The sequence below is a fragment of the Suricata suricatta genome, chromosome 10 (genome assembly GCF_006229205.1).
Source record: "Suricata suricatta isolate VVHF042 chromosome 10, meerkat_22Aug2017_6uvM2_HiC, whole genome shotgun sequence".
In the NCBI taxonomy this organism is placed as follows: Eukaryota; Metazoa; Chordata; class Mammalia; order Carnivora; family Herpestidae; genus Suricata; species Suricata suricatta.
Genome location: NC_043709.1, coordinates 104,844,527 through 104,862,395, shown reverse-complemented (window position 1 = coordinate 104,862,395; position 17,869 = coordinate 104,844,527). Strand labels below are relative to the sequence as shown.

At 43.5% G+C, this 17,869-nt stretch overlaps 1 protein-coding gene across 3 annotated transcripts in view; it reads left to right on the top strand.

Annotated features, from left to right (window-relative positions):
• The window catches only part of MICAL3 (microtubule associated monooxygenase, calponin and LIM domain containing 3), a 215,421-nt gene that overhangs the window by 8,033 nt on the left and 189,519 nt on the right, over positions 1-17,869 (top strand). For 2 of the 3 annotated variants that reach the window (XM_029953117.1, XM_029953116.1), the window contains exon 1: positions 9,410-9,528. The exons of the other annotated variant lie outside the window; for it this stretch is intronic. The gene's annotated coding sequence lies outside the window, so the exon portion shown is untranslated. Of the gene's footprint in view, positions 1-9,409; positions 9,529-17,869 lie in introns of those variants that run through there. 3 annotated transcript variants of the gene reach the window in all.

The following is a 17,869-nucleotide window of genomic DNA, read 5'->3' as shown; positions in this document are numbered from 1 at the left end:
AGAACAAGGTGCCTTCATTGTCGTGCCCACAGGCCTGCATGCAGTGGGGAAAGACAGTTCCCACAGAAGATGTAGGTGCTATTATCCAGCAAGAGGGCCTGGATGCTGAGCAGGTAAAGGCTGATGATCGCCACCAGGGAATTAATGCATCAAGCATCCTAGGACCTGGAACAAAGAGACAGCTCTGTGAATGCCTGCTGTAGTTGTTTTCATATCACTTCCCATAAGACAGCAGTTCCAGACTAGTCAATTTTGGTGTAACAGTACATATTGAAATTATATCTCAATGAATGCTCTCTGTATATGTGCTATGTTGTGATACACATAGGAGGTTGTATGTGACCAGTACCCTGGGGTGAATGGACAAGGCACCCCTGCAGGAGGAGGCTTGGTGGGAGACTCTGGCCACTTCTGGTTCTACCGGGCAGCTCTGAGAGCGGAGGGCATCACCGTGTGGCATGCATTAGTGACACGCTAGTAGCAAATCTTAAGCTTATACCATACAGCCTTCAGACCACATGCCACTACCTAGTCTCAGCTCGGCTTGCACCCCCTTTCCTTCTCCCAAATTTTTAACCAGGCTTCCTGGCAAGCAGGCAGGAGATGGAGTCAATAGTGGTGACCCTCAGCTCTCTTCTGTCCCCACTCTTTCCTTAAGGCTTTCATGGTCAGAATTCATGATTTGCAGAAAATGAAAGTAACTTCTCTTTTAGAGAAGGTTAGTGACCTCTGGCTCAAAGGGCCTAAGCTATCTTAGAAATTTTATTTCATTGCATCTCGTATTATTAAAGCCAATGATTTTGCCATGACATACTCTTTGGGGGCAGCTCTTAAACATGGTACAGCTCTTGTTGAGGCATATAGGCTGGGTTTCTAAGCAGAACAAAACTCTGGCAATACTAAAGACCCATGATCATGGGGGGGGGGGCAAGAGGACCCAAAATACCATTAAATGTGGAAAAGATGTGGATTCTCTTCTCATTCCTTTTCTCTTCCTTTTTGGGGAGAGTGAGGCTGTTGTTTTTAAATTGTTTTTATTTTTTCTCATTACAAAAGTGCATTCCATAATGAAAGTGCACAAATAAGCAAAACGAAGGTAAGCTCAAACTCCACCCATCCCTCTCTCCACCTAGATGTTTATCCTCTCAAATTCTGTTTCTTTTTAACCCTTCAATCTGCTTCCCCCGTGGGGCACTGAGGTGCTTCCCAAAAACTCTGATAAGGTTGGTGCCGGTTGGGGTGGGGGGGAGGATCTCTGATTCTTCTCTGCATGTAAGAACTGGAACAAGGGGAAAAGGGGCCTCACTTCTTGGAATGTCTTTTTCTATATCTCCCTGTTGAAAGACCACTCAAATAACCCCTCCATAAAACTTCCCTGATCTCTTAAATGGAAGCCTTCTTAGTATCACAAGATAGTATTTTCCACCTGGAAAAGACCATTTTCTATCTCTGTCTCACTTTCCCTGCTCTATTGTTAGCTCCTTGAGATCAAGACCCCATGTCTACTTAACCTTAGAATGCCATCAGTACCAAAAAGTGCTTTGCCAGTAACATGATGAATGAATGAAAAAAAATCAGAAGCTTAAAGCAAACAGAACTTCAATGATCTCAAGTAGGAGTAAAGAGGATTTGGGATCCTGTATACGCCCTCAGTAGGCACTGGACCAAGGAAGATTGGACATAATTTCCTTCTCTGTAAAAGGCTAACCCACACACTTTCTAGAAGACGGAGAGAGAGAGAGAGAGAGAGAAAGGAAGGAAGGAGAAAAGGAGGAAAGGTGGAAAGAAAGAAGGAAGGAAAGAAAGAGAGAGAGAAAGAGAAAGAGAGAGAGAGAGAAAGAAAAAAGGGGTGCCTAGGTGGCTCAGTCAGTTAAGCATCTGACTCTTGATTTCGGCTCAGGTCATAATCTCATGCTGGTTGTGGAGCCTGCTTAAGATTCCTTCTCTCTCCCTCCACCCCTCTCCATGCTTGCATGCTCTCTCTCTCTCAAAAATCAAATCAAATCAAATAAAAATAAAAGGATGATCTGTTTGGATGTGTTCTCTTAAATCTAAAAAAATACGTTTATATACCATCAGTTTCAAGTTTGTTGGTTTCATTCTGAGGCTTTCTTGGGGCATCTTCTATCATTATTCCACTTCCTAATGTGCAGTATCATATGCTCTCTCCCCTCTTCTCTCTTTTCTCAACTCCTTTTTCTCTATTTTTTCTTTCACAATGAAAACCGAGCTGTGTGAAATAAGTCCTATTCAAATATAACCCAAGTGGACTGAACTTGACTTATGCCTCATGGAATATTGAAGCTGATGTTTTTATTTTTAAGAGCACTATGAGCAGCAGAGGAAGGTAGAATTGGAAAGACAGTTTCTTTCCCTCCTCACTGCAAAAGGAACCAATCACAAGGTTATACATACATATATTTTTACACATATGCGTGCACGTGTGCACACTACACACACACATACACACACAGAAAATACAGCAAGATTTGTTGTGTTTCCCAGAGACTTTCAAGAACTTGGTCTGAGTTAGATTAGGGAAGAGCCTTCTTGCAAATTACATTATGACCCTAGGAAACTCTACTGTGATGATGATTACAGTGTGATAATTCTAGATTTTATTTTGCAGCAACTTTGGTGACTAGAGATTTCTTCTATAGACTGTCTTGGTTTTTGCTTGCTCATACTTAGAATTTCTGAATACAGAACATACATACCAATGACTTGGGGCAAACACTTCTTCATTTTTTAACATTGTATTATGGAAAATTGATGCAAAACTAGATTTGCAAATTTTTCAAGTTGCATTTAAACTTCCTTTTTCCTGGCATAGTGAAACTTGCAAATCAAGAATTATTTAGATTTCATTAGTTTTTAAAAATCTAATTTTGTAACCTCACTATGAAATGTTAGCCTACGGATAAACTCCAGAACCCAGGATGTCTTCCAGCACTGGGACATCCCATCCATGATCCCCTTAGCTTTTCTCCAGAAGACTGTTATTTCAGACCAGTCTTTGGTGTAGAAGAGAAGAGCAAGGACATCAAGCTTTTCACATCCTCATGTCTTCATAAGACCATATGACCATGCCTGTAGCCCAGGAATCAAAATTGTATCAAATCATCCTCTTCCTCCCTCTTCACTCTCGTATCCTACAGATAGAGAAGACAGGCTTCTGAGTGTGTCCGAGGCATCCTAGGAGACTTTAGAGTACATGTAACTTGAGATATCCCTGGAGCTGCCTTAAAACTAATCACCTCTGGAGGTCATGATGAACGGAACTCGTGGCAGTAATGGGTGTGATATTTGTAATGCTCGGGCTGAGTTCCTATTAGACTACAGAATCCATCCAAAGCCAGTGTTTCAATCTGGATTTTTTGCTTTGCTGCAAGAGAAAGCTGACCTAAATTTTAAAATGCGGGGAGAGGTAGGTAATTACTGTTTCATATATCTGGCTTTCCATGAGACTTGATTCAGAGCTCACAGATAAGACCAGGTCCAGCTCTGCCTCTCTCCACTTCTCAACTCCATTCCTTCTAGTTTGTTCCTCTTGCAGGCCAGGTCTACCTCGTGGCCCCAGATGACTGCCAGCAGCTCCCAGAGCTACTGTATCTGACTTCAAGTCCAGAGAAGGGTTGTGATCAATACCAGCCAAACTATAGTGAGAATGGGGAAAGGGTAAATTCTTCAATGGGAAATTAGGCTGTTGATGGCTGGAGAAAAGGAGATCATGTAGAGGCAACCACAAAACAAAGATAAAGCCAAGGGACAAGAAAGCTAAGCAAGAGCTGAGAGTAGTATTGAGTGGATTAGCCAGCTACTCAATGTCAAGGATGGACTGCCAGGTTGGCCCATCTTGGACTTGTCCCCATCACAAGAAGAAACGCAAACTGATTCTATTTTATTATTATTTTCTTAATGTTTATTTTTGAGGGGGAGGTGGGAGGGGAAGAGAGAGAGGGAGACACAGAATCTGAAGCAGTCTCCAGGCTCTAAGCTGTCAGCCCAGAACCCAATGTGGGGCTCAAACCCACAAACTGTGAGATCATGACCTGAGCCTAAGTCAGACACTTACCCGACCAAGCCACTCAGGCGCCCCTCAAACTGATTTTAATATTAGCCAGTATGAAGTATAACTCAGGTGACTGATACCCATTTTAGTTGAAAAAGTTTCTATGCATGGACTTGTTACCCAATTCAAAGTTATAATGTATAGATTTACGTGTTGTTTTATCCATCTGTTTCACTACCTTTTTTATTGGTTCAGGTGAAATGATACTGAGTTTGCCTGATCATTGATTATTTGGGCAGATTCTACTCTGATTTTTCTATCATTTTTCAGGGATTTGGGAGAAGAATGGTTGAATGGGAGAAAAGGGAAACATTCATTTTGTGGTTAAATTCAGGGGTACTTGAAAGGAAAAATGCATATTTATTACCTTGATAGGTAAAAATACACTATAATAATTAAAACAATGGGATGTTTTTCATCTGTCAAACTGAAAAGGATTACAAAAGAAGACAAATGCCCAGGATTGGTGAAGGTTCAGAGAAATAGCCCCATCATACCTTGGTGGTGAGAAAGTAACTGGTGTAAACTTCCTGAGAGAAAATTTGGAGATATAAATGAAATGTTTAAAAATGTGCATGTCTTTTGACTAAGGAATTCTATTTCTAGAAATACTAGGAAATAATCATAAACATATATAAACAGTTACATATCTGGATAATCCTTGAAGTTACATATAATAATGAAAAATTAGAAATAATCTTAATGACTAAAAATAAAATATTGGTTAAATAACTTAAAGTATAGCCACTTAAAGTTCAGCCACTTAAAATCATGAATTAGAATAATATATATTGGCATGGGAAAATCCATTAAGGAGAAAGTAGACTGCAGAGCAGTTTGATCAATTTTATTTAAAAGATACAGGGGGGCCTGGGTGGCTCAGTTGGTTAAGTGACCAACTCTTAATTTTGGCTCATGGTTGTGTGCTCAAGCCCTATATCTGGCTCTGTGCTGAGTGTGGAGCCTTCTTGGGAATCTTTCCCTCTCCCTCTTTTGCTGCCCCTCTCCCCCACACATTTTCTCTCTCTCTCTTTCCCAAAATAAATAAATAAACTTAAAAAAAAAAAGACACATACAAAAAAAAGAAGACACACACACAAAGAAAATATAGGAAAAGACATTAAATAGTAACAGTGATATGCTGTTCAAGGTAATGGGTAATTTTAACATTTTGTACTTTTCTGTATTAAAATTTTTTAAACAATGAACATATATTACTTTTGAAATCAGAAAAATAATATTTTCTTAAAAGTAAGACAGAATTCATGCTAAGTGGAGTCAGGCGGAGAAGGACAGATACCATATGTTTGCACTCATAGGTCTAACAGGACAAACCTAACAGAGGACCATGGGGAGGGAAAGGGGGGAAAGAGAGGTGGGGAGAGAGAGGGACGCAAATCATGAGAGACTATTGAATACTGAAAATGAACTGTGGGCTGAAGAGGGAGGGGGAGAGGGGAGGGAGTGATCGTCATGGAGGAGGGCACTTGTGGGGAGGAGCACTGGGTGTTATATGAAAACCAATTTGACAATAAACTATTAAAAATAAAAAGTAAGACAGAATATACCACAATTCTTCGAATGTCCAAATTATGGATTGATATTATTCCCCCTACTGTTTCATACATGTCTAGTTATTTCTGGGTACCCTACATTTCTCCGCCTTCCTTCCCAATATATATGCACACCTTCCCCCCCACCCCGCCCTCTCCCAGAATTCAGTCCTGTGGTCCTCATTTTATTCTAGAGGATGGGGATTCCAACATGAGCTTGCAATTAGACTGTGAATGGAATCCTGTCACACACTTTTTCAGGAGTTCAGGATGATCCATTCCTAACCAAGTGGATCTGATGCTTATCACCTTCTCCACTTGATACACTTCATGTGTGATCCATCAGGATAACCCCACACAATCTGACGGAACTTTGGTCCAATAGTAGGTGCCCACTAAATGTTAAGAGTGCATAAATAAAGCACTTAGATAAGTGCATTTGAGAGTTCTGTGGAGATAAGAAAAGACTGAAGAGCAATGGGAGTAAAAATTATCTGGACTGACTAGTTGTGGACCAGGCAATGAGCAACCCAGAAGTATTGGCTTCAGAATTACCATTCAGGCTTCTTAATCAATATTAAAAGTTTCCTGGCTCCCACATCATTCTGCCAGTGTGTCCACCCCTGGGAGGATATCAGCAGCTTAAAAAGAATGAAATTATTAGCCCAGCTTCTGTTTTCAGGTCTATGTTACAAGTGTCAGTGGAGCAGGATATTTTACTAAACAGCAATTTGGAAATGTCCCTGAATCTGTCAGCCCAGCACATAGAGATTCCTTCCTCATAGGTATGGTGCTGGCTCTATCTCCAGGTGCTCTAGGCAGTGGGGGGAGGGAGAACACTTTTGTTGCCATTTACTATTGAATTTGCCAGATGTGTCAAAGACATAGTCTCAGAGACACAATATAAACGTCAGTAGAAAGAAATACATAGTGCTTTTCACTCTTTGTAGAAGCCCTCCTTGACTTGTTTTCTGCCCATGGTAAGCACTGGTACGATGCTCCCTGGATTTCATGGTTTGGGTTTGCTGTCACTTGTTCCTGTGTTGCTTATAATTGTTCTTTACTTGTTATATATGAAGAGGTTGTGGGGGCGCCTGGGTGGCTCAGTTGGTTAAGTGGCCGACTTTGGCTCAGGTCATGATCTCACAGTCCGAGGGTTCAAGCCCTGCATTGGGCTCTGTGCTGACTGCTCTGAGCTTGGAGCCTGCTTCAGATTCTTTGTCTCCTTCTCTCTCTGACCCTCCCCCGCTCACTCTTTGTCTCTCTCTCTCTCTCTCTCTCTCAAAATAAAATAAAGACATAAAAAAAATTTAAAAAGAAAAAAAGAAAAGATTGTGTTGACTCAGGAAGCAGGGATTTCAATGGGAAAGATGGACAACTTGGAAAACCAGACTTCATTATTTACCAGCCTTGTTACCATAGCCAAACTGGTCAGCTTTTCTGAACTGTAGTGTTCTTCCTCACTGCAAACAAACTGTCTCTAACCTTCCTGACATGATTGTTTTGAGGCTTAAATGATATCATAGGCATAGAAATGTAAAAAATGATATAAGCATATGACATATCTCTTGTACAGAATGAAGTCGATTCTTAAGAAGTAGGAGATGGGGACACCTGAGTGGCTCTGTCGGTTAAGTCTCCAACTCTTGATTTTAGCTCAGGTCCTGGTCTCAGGGTTCATGAATTCTAGTGTCACATCAAGCTCTGTAGCTCTGAGCTGAAATTGCTAAGCCTGCTTGGGATTTTCTCTCTCCTTCTCTCTGCCCTTCCCCCACTCACACCCTCCCCTGACAAAACATGTTAAACTTAAAAAAAAGTAGGAGATAATATTGCGCTGTGGGGCTGTGAAGGTAGAAACTACAGTTAGACCTCCGTTGTGTGCATTTGGGCAAATAAGCCTAAGACTCACTTTCGCTCCACAAAACAGGAATAATAATAGCACTTCATAGATTTGATGTGATGGTGAAATGAAATGATATATGCAGAGCACTTCCCAACAGTCCTTAGCACATAGTAAGCATTCAATGAATGTAAGCTGTTATAAATGAATGAGAGAGGTAATTATGTCAATAAAAATTGGATATTGGAGGGACACCTGGGCGGCTCAGTCAGTTAAGCGTCTGACTTGGCTCAGGTCATGATCTCATGGTTGGAGTGTTTGAGCCCCGCTTGGGGCTCTGCACTGATAGGGCAGATCCTGGAGCCTGCTTCAGATTCTATGTCTTTCTCTCTCTGCCCCTCCTCTGCTTGCACTCTGTTTCCCTCTCTCAAAAACAAATTAATGTTAAAAAAAATTAAGAAAACCATAGTGTCATTAAAAAAAAAAGAAAATATTGCATATTGGGGCAGAAAGGATCATGGTAGCACAGAATAGAAATGGGAGCTCTATAAGCTAGCAGCTTCTATCAGTCAACTTGGGAAGGTTTCATGGAGAAATAATTGGAGGATGAGTTGAGGGTGGTGGTGCGTAGAGTGGAGCTATTAGAAAAATATCCTAAACACCTCTTATAATTTGGAAGAAGGTTGAGTGGACGTAGGGTGAGCAGATAATGGAAGGTCAAAAAGTTCTCAAACATGAAGGGGGAGTTGGTCTGAAGTTTGGTGGCCAAAATGTAGGCCTAGCTGCCTAAATACAGCTCTAAAATAGAGCAGACTAGGCCCCCAAGGGATATTTCCAAAGTCTTGAATTTGACATGTAGTGTGACCAAAAGCATAATTGGCCATGTATAGTTGAATGGCATGCCAGAGACTTCAGATAGCACTTCAGCAACACTGATAAAGACTTTAGTGAGCTGTGGCAGGGACTCTGGACAGTTCAACAGGTGAATTAATTATTAATTGAAACTTTGATACTGTGGAGGAAGAGAGAAGGAAGAAGAAGAGATGACTCTTGCAACAGTAGAAATTATGAGATCCTGGGGGTAATAGAGAGTTGGGGTGTTTTCCACACATAAGAAGAATGCTTTAAGAGAGGAGGGACAACCTATATTGAGTTTGTCTTCACAAAAGATGGGGTTTATATTTTCTGTACAAAGGATTTGGTGTCAGAAAGTCAAAGTTCCTTAAGATGGTGGAGCATGCCAAATATTGAAGAATATATGTAAACATTGAGAATTCCATGCAAAGGATTGTATGGAGATCACTTCTAGTCCAATGTTGCCATTGGATTAGATGAGGACACTGAGGTGGACACACGTATGTCTGGTTCAATTCTCAACGTATTTTCTTTTAGCTGTCTAACTCAAACATTTGAGGAGCCCCTAATTTCTTTGTTTCCGGTCTCACCAGGGTTAGTAAGAAGGTTCTGGTTTTGTTTTGTCGTGGCTTCTGAGGGCAACAAACAAGTTCCCTTTAAACGCATCCTTTCTTCTCCCCATCTGGCAGGTTTGATATGCCCACCGTGTTTTTCCATTGGCCATTTTGTGTGGCTCCTTGCGCCCTTCCAAGATTCCCAACCAATCAAATCCTCCCTCTCTCACTTGGCGTGGCTTTGAGGAATGTACCATATGGACCATGAGGGGAGGTTGAGAGAAGGAAGGGAGTGGGGACAGCTCGTTTCTTTACCTTTTGCATATAGCCATGAGATTCTGGCAAAATCTGAGCCTGTCGGTAGCAATAGCAACTCTAATGTCGGGAACCACGTGTCATTTTCAGAGGCGCACTTAGATCTGTCGCCCCCGAGGCTGGATCCTATGGTCTGGGCTCGAGGGCCGCAGCCCCCGCCCTCCCATGTGCCCGCCCAGGCACCGGCGCCGCCGCTTTAGCTGCTCCAGCTGCTGTTGCCCGCGCGGACTCTGCGGCTGGCGCGCTGGGGCTGCAGGGCTGCGGGCCCAGAGCGGGGCTCGGCGACCCTGGCCGGCCAGGGGACGCCGGCGCCTGGGGACGCACCAGCATGAGGCGGAGGTGAGCACTGGGCTTCGGCACCCAGACCGGCCCCAACCGTTTCGTGGGGTCCGCATCTCACCCGCGCCCTGAGCGCAGGGTTTCCGGGCCCCCCGAGGGCGGCTCTAGAGCAGGCTACCGCGGCGACCCGACCTGTGGCTAAGACCTGCCTCCCCTGGGCAGCCGGGACGGCTCGGGACCCGCCATGGGCGCTTGGCGCCTCCTTCTGGCGGCCTCTTCGAGTCCTTTACCTAGCGGGGCGGCGGACGGACGAGGAAGCCCCTCCTCGCGCTTCCCAGGCCCTCCCGGCGCCTGTCCTTGACCTCCAGGAGTTGGATGTTCGGTCAAGTGCGGCCGCGCGGGTTCCCCAAAGTTCCAGGGGAGGCTGGCACTGGAGAAAGTCAGGGAAGCGGGAGGCTTCTAGCGATTTGTGAGTGGGAGGGAGAGTGATTTGGAATGAGCCTTCTGGGGGAAGCTTTGGGGGCGGGGGCGAAGTTCTCTTATCTTTACCGGGGTCCGGAGGCTTAGGGATGGGGTGTGCACCGCCCTGCCGCTCCAATTCAGCCCCTGGGCCGTTGGCTTTTCACTGGAGCTGAGGTATGGGGCTCCTCTGTCGCACCGTGGCTGGGCAAGTGCCTGCCTCCCGAGGGTAGATCCTGTCCTGATACCCTTGATCGGGAGTTCAGCAGGGGAACGAGTGTGGGTTGCTGAGTCGCTATGGTCAGGTGGCCACGAGAGAACCATGAAGTGCTTTTCCCTTTTATCTTCTTACGGTAGTGTTGGACTGGTTGAGATGATGGCAGCCACATACGTCACTTATCTGTGAGCTACCCCCCCCCTTGCCTAACTGCCTTACAAGGTGATAGCGTTATTGGAGATCTGTGTGATACCCTGAAAATTCCTAGTTTAAAAATCACCCTAAGGGGCCCTATACACAGATCAGAGGCTCGCGTTCTGTTAGCAGAAAGCCAGACATAGCTGATAGCCTTAGCTTTGCAGGTTCAGGCTTAGGTGGTAAACTAGTCATCACAGTTGTTTGTAGGGCCACTCAGGCAAGGCCTCTAACTAGCGCATAGTGACCCTATATCTTGGTTGATTTTTCTCCAGAATCTTGATTCAGGGAGAGCTTTTCCAAGAATACAGAACACAATTATGTTCTTTTAACGTTGCTGTTTAACACAGACATTTATAGTTAACAAAGTGCTTTAATGCAGAGGTCAGTAGTTGTGAAGTGTCCTTTTTAAGGCTTATTACTTTTTTCTTTTTAAGGGGGTTGTAGGTGGAATGGCATTTACACATCAGAACATCAGTGTGTATCTGGTCCCATCTGACAGTTGGCTGTGTAGACAGTCATTTAGGATGATGGCTTGTACCCCAAGGGTGAGAATGAGTTGGGTTTTATAGTGAGAATGATATCTCACTTTGAATTGCTGCTGCCAGCAGGAAGGCTTTGCCCTCTCATTACCTGGCTGCATAGATGCCAATTCATTGTGGTTGCTTTCTCTTGCGAGCACATCTGTAAAGAGCCTTTAAGAGGATGCTATAAATTCTGTGTTTGGTTGTTAAATGTACTTTTGGGTCAGTAATTTGGCTCAGGTTGTTTTAGCCCTCACGTGGGTGCTTCTTCTGTTCCATTTTTAAAAATTCTTAAACTTTTTGGATAGTATGTTGAATAGCTTCAGTTAATTCCAGAATTAGGAAAAACATGGTTTGAGTATTCTTCTTGCAAAGAATCTTTAGGAACTGGGACCTGTTCCTATCCAAGACTCCTTCGTGTGTTCACACTAACTTTTGAAATGTCTAGAACTTGTCTGTCAGATTGTGATTTTTTTCCTCCCACTTGGGTTGGTTCCCATTCAGTGAGGACTGTTCCATGATGTTTGTAGATGTGAGAGAGAAAATGGGCTTTGGACTAATATATATACTTATTTCAGTGCCTGGCACATAGTAGATGATTAATAAAAGTAGGTAAAATTTTTTTTTTCTCTTTGGGTTTGGGAGACAGACATGTGGTTGATGAATCGGATGCAGTTTTGCATGCTTCCTTCTTAAGTTAGGAAAATTAGCCACTATCCCTTCCCACCTTAACCTCTAACTCTAACACCAAAATTTTTATAGTAGGTTAAAAATGAAACTCAACTTCTGGACCTAAAACTGAAAATCAAACAAGGAAAAAATTGAGTTCTTCCCGGCTGACATGTTACATTTTTAAAGCACTCAGCATAGAAGAGGAAATAGTCAGAATTGACCCTTTCTTGGGTCTTTTGAGTAGTCATCCTACAGATAAGGAATTTGGTTATTGTTAGTTTAACATGTCCAAGGGAAACTAAAAACCTTTTTTAATTTCTCCTGACAGGGGCACAGGCTTGGATTTGGTGGGCTTTGCAAGGAGCCGCCTTTTACTTCTTCCTGCTTTAGCAGACTCCATGTGAGCAGATTAAAAGACTATCAAACCTGATGTTCTTTAAAGAGAAAGAAATGTCACTCGTTTATGCCCAATAATATAGGGTGTGACATTTTAATAATCATACTCTGCATTCACTTATTGCTTTTTCTTTGTAGAAGTAAAAACTTTTTAATTGCCTTTTTAAAAAATGTTTATTTTTGAAGGAGAGAGAGCATGAGCGGGGGAGGGACAGAGAGCGGGGGAGACACAGAATCTGAAACAGACTCCAGGCTCTGAGCTGTCCCCACAGAACTCAATGCGGGGCTCAAACTCATGAGATCGTGACCTGAGCCAAAGTTGGATGCTTAACCAACTGAGCCACCCAGGTGTCCCTCAGCTTTCATGGATTCTTACTTGTCTCTGAGCTGTTTAGAGTTTGGTACAGTTTATTATTCCCACTTTATAGATGAAAAAGTGGAGGTGACATAATTTGCTCTCAGGTGCAAGTAAGTTGGTGCCTGCACTGGACTTGAATTTAGTTTTCCTTTTATATTACATTTCATTGCTACTTCTGTAGGGGAACCCTCCCCCCCTTTTTTTTTTTGAAGGACTTAAATATACCAGGTCGTTGTGCTTTTCTGATTACTAGACAGCTACGGATAGTTGATGTTTCTTGAGTGCTTAAGTAAGGAGCCTGTTGCTAGGTGCTCTATGTATATTACCTCATTTATTCCTCACAACAGTATACAGGGTAGGACTTATTACTATCCCCAGTTTTATAACGAACTAGGGTTTCATAAGACCCTAGGTCAAAGGAGTGACAGAAAGCAGGGCTGGCACTCAGACTTGGGCTGTCCGATTTCAAAGTGTGTGCTCTTAACTCCCATGCTTTAGTGGTGACTAAGGAGCAGACGTCAGAGTCCCTAACTCCTATTGCTGGTGCCTCCCTGGGCCTGATGATCTGTGATTGTACTGGGCCTTTGTTTTTCATTGAAGTAAAGTTTTCACATCGTGGACTTTTCTTGTACCACAAGTATTCCTCTAGGCAGGTGGAGGGTCATTACTTTAGTAAACATAATCAGAGCTGAAAAAGCATCAATATTTGGAGAGTATGAAGTATTTAATAAGACCAAAAGGGGAGAATAGGGAAAGAGAGAATCAAGGTGGTTTGTTGACAGGAAATTTGTGATATTCTAACACAGGGGATGTCTTTAGTACCCAGGCTTTTTTACTTTAGCTGTGGGTTGAAATTGTAAACCAGGAGGCACGGCAGGACTGGGCTAAAATCTGCATAGTAAGTAAGGCTCTCAGTTTCTACTTTAGATGGCAAAGTCGAAAATCTGATTCCTTTTCAGTCTTTAGCTTCCTCAAACAATGCAGTAAATTGTGGGAATGGTGGGGATATTGTTTGGAAATTTACCTAAATTCTTTGTGGACTTCCCCTTCCTTCTATTCCACCCCTCCCCCATCTTTGGTTACACTTTTCAGAATTCAGCTCTGATTCTGTAGAATTGGGTGGAATCATGGAGGGTGTCAGGCTTCAAGATGCTTGGGATACACCAGTGAATAGGATATCCCTTCTCCTGTGGGCTCAGCTGTACAGGGCTTACTGTTTTCTTGGTGTGGGCTTTAGCTTGGCTCTGAGGGTTTATAGTCATCAAGAAACTGGGGAGGGAGGGCAGGAAAGCTTATCACCCCAAGCCCTGAAATTCATTGACTTTTCCTCATTGGCGAATCAGAAGTTCCCAGAGGAGAGAAAATTGCCACCACTTACCCAGAAAAGGACAGTGATGGTAATCAGATTACAGAGGGAGGAGAAGTGGGACTGTTGGTCTGCACCTTGCTGAGAAGCGGAAGGTCAGGAGCTTCTGCTGAGTATTAAGTTCTGTGGTAAGAGCTGTCTACCTGCATCCCTCTTGCAGGGCCGGCTCTATCACAGGAGGGAGAAGCGAGCGTGTCTTCCTATGTGAATGAAAACCAGGAAAGGCATGTTTCTGCATTAGACAGGTCTACAGAGGTCTATCCTTTGTTTTGTATATTGTATATGCAGTGAAGAGTCTGGTTTGGTTAACTCTGGAAGGAGAGTGACAGCCGGTGGTTAACTAGTAGCTTTTATTGACTTCTTTTCTACTTTAAAATAAATAATAACTAAAAGGCAAAGTGAGAGTTTAATCCCAGCCTTGTCCTCTCTCCTGCCCTGCTTCTCTTCTGTTGTTCATTTAAGTAAAGTATGGGGGAGCCTTGAGTTTGGGGAAGTCTTTCCTATGTTAGTGTCGGAGCTTAGGAAGAGAGGAGGAGCAGAGTGATCCAAAAGGAACATTAAGGGTAGCCAATACTTGGGGCACCTGGGTGGCTCAGTCCATTAAGCGGCTGACTTCAGGTCATGGTCTCACGGTTTGTGGGTTTGAACCCCGCATCTTGGCTCTGTGCTGAAAGCTTGGAGCCTGGGCACTGCCTCAGATTCTGTGTCTCCCTCTCTCTCTGTCACTTCCCCTGCTCACACTCTGTCTGTCTGTATCTCTACCTTCAAAAAACTAAATAAATATATAGATAAAAAATAAAGAGTAGGCAGTATTTACTCTGAGATGCTGTAGTATTTACTCTGAGATGCTGTAGTCCCTCTGGGTTACCCCAATAAACCTTCAGCTCAGACTGCTCCCAGGTTATAAAACACTGACTTGTATAGTCAACTGCACTCCTCCCCATCTTTCCCCCATTTCAACCACCTCTACCACCAAGGCTGCCTTGTGATTGAGAATTGTTGGGTTTGTGAGTGGAAAAGGAGAAGAACCCAGGAAGGTAGGTAGTATCATGACGATAATGTGACATTAGCAGTGGTAAACAGCAGACACTGGGAGACCATTGACTGTGTATCAGGCTCCACATGGATGAACTCATTCAGTCCTCACAACAGCCTGGGAGGATAGATACTGTTAATGATTCTTGCTTTATACATGAGGAAGCCAAAGCACGGGGAGCAGCGACTTACTCAGTGCCTCAGTTAGAAAGTGGTAGAGACAGACTTCAGATTTAGGCATTTGGTTCCAGACTTGTGCTCTCATGGACCATTTAAGGGCACCTGACTTGAGTAGACTTGCACCTAAAGGTTTTCTCCATCCTGAGGGTCACCTTTCCTCTCTTCCAGCCTCCCCTTCATTTTCATATTTAACCCCCTCGTTACTTTTAAGTTACTGCTCTGAAATGCAACAGGAGAGATGCATTTAGGTTCACTGACTTATTCCTTTAAAATTGGGGCAGAATCAGAGAAGGTAATATTGAAGGATTAGAGAACACAGGCCCAGATGGACTTCCAAGAAGGGATGCCTGGGGCAGTGTAAGAGTTTTCAGGGACTTAGGGGATGGATCATGGTATCTGTAAAGAATATTGATGGCTGTTCTGCTCCCAGAAAAGATGAGGAACCCTTTCCTTTCCCTTCTCTACCTTTTTGCTTGGCATGGGTTACTGATTCCCAAGGCCTCGAACTTGAGCACACCCTTTCCTTGCCGTAGCTCAACTACTTTATGGATAATTTTAATTTTATTTACTTACTTATTCAAATAAGTTAGTCTGGGGTCCTAACCATGTTTGGAATAGAACTTTTTACCAAGTCTGGTCATAACTGGTCAGAGTCATTATTTATTTCCCTATGAAAAAGGAAAAGGGAAATATTGTGACCAGTGACAAGGACATGTGTCGATATGTTTCCAAAACAGGTTTTTTTTCAAAACCAGACTTGCAGAGGAAGGGGAATAAACAATCAACTTTCTGCCTTTGGCATTTTAAGTATCTTTAGGCAAGTGAGTCCTTTGGGCAATTATGTGGTAACAGCTGTTATTTACTGAGTGTTACTATGGACCAGATACTGTGTCAACTGCTTTAATATGCACACATCATTTCTAGTCTTAAGGTAAGTACTGTCACTCTTATTTTACCATAGGAAACTGTTCCAGAGAGGGTAAGGTCCATAAACCCAGTAAGTTGTAGAGGCTGGATGACTCTAAATCACCTCGTTATAAGGTGAAATGCTGAGGCAACAAAAGGAAGAGAAAATGGGGAAGAAAAAGACAGTGTTGGGCAGAAGAAGTTCATGAGTTGGCAGCATGAATCAGCCCCTAGGATTTATTGTACACTGTGCATCTAGCTTCAGTGAACTGGGTGGAGCACAAAGAAGCCCATGGACCTCAATCACCTTAAGGGAGCCAGGGAACCAAGAAGTTTGAGAACCTAAGAGTTTTAGGTTACACATTGGGACTTGGTTTCAGTACTCATTGATCGAGTAGCTACTATCTAAGAATGCCGGTGCCAGGTATTAAAACAATGTCCGCCTGCCAGAGGTCACCATATTTCTAGGACAGGCAGACACAAATGCAGAAAACCATAGTGTGCTGGGATAAGTCACTTAACTGGCCAGGGAGCCCTGAACATGGAGTAGTAAGAAAATTTATGTTTACTGGCAAAATATTCCTTCTTGATTCAGTTTTGTTAGTTTCATCCACTTAAGATTGAGAATGTCTGAAATTTACCTACCCGCTGTGGTTGTTGTTTCTGGAATGTTTGTGTTTTAGCAAACAGAGGGTCTCTTTGCAGCACCTCCCTGGGGCCACCTCCCTTTCCTGCAGGCTACCCTTAGGCCTGTCACTGCTCTGGAGTTGTTGGCCTCGGGGAGCTTGTGCTTGCATAGTCACTTGGTGACTTGCTTGGATGTACGAGTTCTCCCTTGCTAGGAGGGGCATGCTGCTGGGCTGGGCCCTTTCTAGGTGTTCTAGCAGGGGAAGGAGCAGTCCTGGGCATCAAAGCTGCTTTACCAATGTTTTGAGAATTAGGTCAGACCATGTTGCCACTATGACTCCTTCCTAACTCTGGGATCACATTACTGTGCCAGCAGTGACCTGGGCACCCAGTGGTAGCCTCGTGGTGGTTGGTATCTGTCAGCCATCCCACCCCTCTATCTTCCTTAAGTATCTCTTTGTCATATGCTATATTTGGAAACTGATATATTGTGGAAAAGGCCTAATGGGGCTTTATATTGCTTGTTATGCTTAGATACAGTTTTTGCTTGTGCTTATAATCTTTTATAAGACCTTTGGATCACTATAATCAGCTCCATTCAAGTAGAAATTACTTATCTCTCCTGGAAATTGAGTTGACTTAGTTGGTGATAACCTTTAGCACTTTTTCACATGCTGCTAATGAAAAGCTCTCTCTGGGGGCGCCTGGATGGCTCAGTCAGTTGACCCTCTGGCTTCGGCTCAGGTCATGATCTCACGGTTCATGGGTTCAAGCTCCAAGGCAGGCTCTGTGCTGACAGCTAGCTCAGAGCCTGGAGCCTGCTTTGGGTTCTGTATCTCCATCTGTCTCTGACCCTCCCCTGCTCGCACTGTCTCTCTCTCCCTGCCTCCCTCCCTCTCTCTCTCTCTCTCTCAAAAATAAATAAAACATTAGAAAAAGAAAGAAAGAAAAGTTTTCTCTGTTCATGACCCATGACTCCAGCAAAGAGTCATGACTCCAGTTTAAAGGTATCCCTTGCTTTAAGCAAACTTGATGTATGGAAATTGGATTGACCTCCAAAATATAATAGTCTGTGTCTATATTTCTTGGCTTTAGATTTAATTCATCACAGTAAAGGAATTTTGCAACAGAATTCTCTCTAGGAATTTAAAATTTTACTTTTCTGTATACAACTTTTTCAGGCAGTCTGATCTGCCACCATTGGTGGAACTGACTGCAAGTCACTTTACCTGCTTGGCTTTCTCCCTCCCCCAGTGCACATGCAGCCTCAGAGTCACAGATGTTGCTGGGCTCTGCCTTTACGGGCTCCCAAGCCTATCATCCAGGCTTGTTGGTGTGGCAGACAACCAGCCGCTGTCCCGGCTGTCAGTCGGTGTGCATCCCAGTTATGCTCAACTGGCCTGCTTTTGCTCATTTGCATGCCAGATTCATCTGGACCATCTCTGTGGTACCTCACTTGGCTTCAT